This window comes from Bos javanicus, chromosome 5, assembly GCF_032452875.1.
Source record: "Bos javanicus breed banteng chromosome 5, ARS-OSU_banteng_1.0, whole genome shotgun sequence".
NCBI classification, from domain to species: Eukaryota; Metazoa; Chordata; class Mammalia; order Artiodactyla; family Bovidae; genus Bos; species Bos javanicus.
The window spans coordinates 69,533,125-69,537,694 of NC_083872.1; positions in this window are offsets into that span (position 1 = coordinate 69,533,125).

Genomic DNA, 4,570 nt, shown 5'->3' on the forward strand with positions numbered 1-4,570 from the left:
AGGGCCGAGGATAGTGCAATTTCCCCCCCCAATTTTTAAAAATGTTAAATCCCTGATATCTGGCTCTCTCTCTTTCTATGTATCTGTATTCACTTGTATTTGTAGATGGACAGCCATAGATGGATATAACATGTGTATTTATTAAAATAAAATATACATAAAGTTCACAAATTAATACATTTTTACAAATAGATGGTCTCATGTTGCCAGCACCCAGATCAAGAAGCAGAGCATTCTGAACACCCAGTAGTTTCTCTTCTGCTCTTTCTGGTCACTCCCTTAAGACAATTATTCTTTGCACTCTTCGTTGTGCATTAACTTGGCCTGTTTTTGAGCTTTGTATAACTGAAGCTGATGACATGCACTCTTAAATCTGGGCTTCCTAGGTGGTGCTAATTGTAAAGAACCTGCCTGCCAATGCAAGGGATGTAAGAGTCGTGAGTTTGATCCCTGGGCCAAAAAGGTCCCCTGGAGGAGGGCATGTCAAATCACTCCAGTATTCTTGCCTGGAGAATCCCATGGACAGAGGAGCCTGGTGGGCTACAGTCCACAGGGCCCATCGTAAAGAGTCGGACACGACTGAAGTGACTTGTGCATGCACGCACTCTTAAATGTGGCTTCTTTTGGTCAAAAGTATGAGTGAGAGATGTATCTATGTCGCATGTGTCCTAGAGACCTTTTTCCTTATTATATCACAGTCTATTGTCTGAATATACCAAAATTTACTTAGCCATTGTGCTATTGATAGACAGCTGGGTTGTTGACTGTTCAGGGTATGACAGTGTTGCTATGAGCATTCTTTGGCCTGTCCTCTGGCAGACATATGCACTGATTTCTCCTGGGTATGTAACCAGGAGTGCAATTTCGGTCACTGCAACAATTTGGCAACGATGGATTTGACAAAACATATGTTTTCTCATACGTTTGTCATATGTTTTGTCAAGTCCATCGTTGCCAAATTAAGGAAAAAATTCAGGAATTTACATAGTATAGGAGGAGCCCTTTCCTCTATTTCTGATGAGGAGTGTGCCAGAGTTCCCAGCTTGACTTTAGTCTCTTTTTCACTAAGTGTTTATGGACTGCAAAGATTCACAAAGATAGATGGATACAAATTGGCTGTCACAGAGCGTGGAAGGAATTTACAGGGAGAAGGGTATCCAGAGGTGCAAGGGTTCTTTGCTGGCAGGGCACTGAGAAGGGCTGATCTCAGCCCCAGAGAGTCTTCTGGGCTGGGACCTGTCCAGCCTGCTCCCACTGTCCACTCCTTTTCTTCTTCTTCTTGGCCCCCTGCCTTTCTGCCTGTCCTCGTATTCTGGAGGGAATAGGTTCCACAGATGAGTTTGCAAACCTCTCCATCATTTGTCTCCCAGGACTGAAGGTTCTCCCCAGATCCTGCTGCACTCAGATCAGCAGGGTTAGAAGGTGAGAGACTCATTCACAGGGGGCTGATTGTTATGTATGATTGAGGGCTAGCAGGGTCACTGGCCTGATTCAGAATTAGGATTTGAGTAGTGGCAGAAAGAGCTATGTCCCCTTTTGGTGGGACAGTGACAAACTCCACTCTGACTTCTCTTCTCTTTCATTAAGCTGCAGCCCTGCTATCACACCAACCCTGGCTGCAAAGGTGTCACTAGCACCAGAGCGTGTAGATCCTAATTGCTCAGAAGCCAGGATGGAAGCCCCTGCAGTGGTCCAGCTGAGGGATGAGCAGCCGTGGAGGGAGGGGTTAAAAGTGATGGACTCTGGGTAGATGTTTAAGCAGGGTGGATGGGATTTGCTGAGGGACTGGATGTAGAAAGGGGTCAGTGATGAGTCCAAAGCTTGGGGTCCACACAAGTGCCTGCATGGTGACCACCTCCTGGGATGAGAACTCAGCTCATTCAGGAGGCTGCTGAGAGATGGTCCAGATGAGGGGGGGCCACTGAGCCAGGGAGGGGGAAGAGGCGGAAGGGATGGATTTGAAGGGAGTCAGAGGTCAATTGGACAGCACTTGGGAGGGGGGCAGATGGACTCAAGGGGAAACCAAGTCAGTCCAGCATGGAGCATCATGTTCCCTTCCTGCTGCTGACCCCTTAGCCCCACCTTTATCTCCCCAGATCCCATGTGAGGCTTTGTCTAGCTATGCTGATGGCTTCCTGGCTTCCCTAGGGCATCTGTAATGTGGCTGCAAGCAGAACCCTGAGGGGCGCTGTGAGCAGATGGCAGGGAGCTTGGCTGGCACCTCATTGCTGAGGGTAGATCTTGCTATTCCATCTACAGATCCAAATGCTTAACCTCCTCCAGAAATATTCTTGTAGAAACACTGGGAAGAATAATTTTATCAGCTATCTGGGCATCCCAGACTCAGTCAAGTACAGACATAAAATGAACCATCTCAGTTGGTAAGGACCTATCCCCCAGGCTCTCACTGCTTCCAAGAGGACACAAGATAAAGACTGGCGGAGCTCCTGTTCAAGCAGATGGATGCCCCTAAAGCACTGCTTGAATTCATTATCTTCCAAAACACTCCTCCATCATGCTTGAGGATTGGTTGGAGTGGTAGGAGAGTCAAATAATGAACATTGGAGATTTAATAATTAAAATTTTAAGTCTGATCTCTTGAAGCATACTTTATATTCAGTAAAATGTACCCTTTTCAGACCTATAGGATGATACATTAGGACAGTTGTATAACCACCACCATAAATGAAATACAGAGCATTTCCTTCTCCCTGAAAAGTACCCTGGGGTCTCAGCACAGACAGTCCCCTCCCCCAGCCTGCAGAAGGCTCTGCCTTAAACAGTGCAAATGCCCCTAAGATGACCACACTGGTGGGTACTGAATGTCTGACTATGAGGACAGTTCTCTTCTAGACGGGAAGCACTGGGTGAGGGCCAGTTGAGGATGGAGTGGCGGGTCCCCGAGATAACTAAGTCCCTGGGATGACTGAGACTGGAGTCTAGAGGGGAAACGGGATGAACCAGAGCTGGGTGTGGATAGGGGATAAGTAGCGGTGGGTGCAAAACCAGAGAGCAAAGAAAACTCAGCGTCCAACATGGAGTCCCATGGGTTCTTCGGGCTGGGCACTCACTGGCCAAAGTGTCAGCAGTATCTCCTGACTGAAGGAATATGGACTGGGATCACGAAAGAGGGGACACAGTGGGGGTGGTCTGATGGCATTGCCAGCTTGTGGATCCCAGGCAGTGTGTGTGTGTGAGTATACATATGTATTTGGAGACCATGGCAAGGTGCTTGTCCATCTCCAGACATCCTAGCTGACTCACACTCTCAGTTGGTGGAAAGCCTTAAAAGCTCCTCTCTTTGTGCATGTGGGAAACCACCCCCCCACCCCCAACTGCAGCCCCTGCTGCAGCCCAAGCAGCGGGTGCCGGGGGCTGAGATCCCAGCCGGGAGCTCAGCTCATGCGTCACCCAGGCTGGGGCAGCCGCGCATTCTTAGACACTCTATGTCATGGAAAGAAAGGTGAAATGCTCCGTCTGCTTCACTCGGCAGGCATCACCACTCCAGCAACAAAGGTGGGGGCTTTGCTGGTGGTGAGAGGCTCTTTCTCCTCTTGGGGGGTGGGGAGAGTCTTTCAGATTCCAGAATCGATGGTGGTATTAAGTTCGAGGAATTTTTCTAATCATCGTCCTGCAGAAGCCTCTGCGAACCACGCTGCAGTACACGATTCTCGTAGAGACTTAGTTGGAGGAGAGGGACACACTTTCTTCCCATCGCTGTCTGCTTTAATGGATGAACATGCTCAAACCTCCAGCCCCAGTGTGTGCCAGGTGTGTGTGAGAGAGAAAGAACAGGGGGCACAGCTGGCAAGGTCTCTCCACGTGGGAGCTCACAGCCTCACAGGAGTGGGTTCCCAGGGAGTGAACAGCGGGCTAGGCGCTGGGAGGGGCCCTGGTGGCCAGGACTGGTCCCTGCTTCCATGGACCCAATTCCTAATTTCTCTGAGCCTGTGCCCTTTACAAATGACCATCTCAGCCTGTTCAGGCTGCGGTAACAGAAGTTCCATGACTGGAGTGGCTTGTAAACAATAAACATTTCAGTTCTGAAGGCTGGAAGACCAGGGTCACAGAGCCACAAGGTTGGGTGTCTGGTTAGGTTCAGGGTTGGAAGCAGCTGGGAGGTCTGTGGGACCTCTTTCTATAAGAGCACGAATCTTATGAGGGCAGAGCCTAAACCCCATCTCCTAAAACCGTTGCCTTGGGGGCTTGGTTTCAACATGTGAATTTGGTGGGGAGGACACAAAATTAAGGTCATAGCAATGACTTTGCAATGCTGCCATCAAGAGGCGGAGCCTGCTTGCTTGGATCTGGGCTGACCTTGCAGTTTGCTTTGGCCAATAGAAGGTGAGGAGTTGAGAGAGGCTGTGCCTGTCATGAGGCTGTGTGTACAGCTCTCTTCTTTCTTAGAGCTCCGCTTGTTGGGTGTGAACAAGCCTAATCACACCAAGGCCTAATCTGCTAGAGGATGAGAGTCCAAGTGGAGAAGAGCTCAGCTGTTCAAGCTGAAGCTGTTCTAGACCAGTTAACAGCCAGCCAATCCTGGACACAAGAAGAGTCGATCCCAGATCAG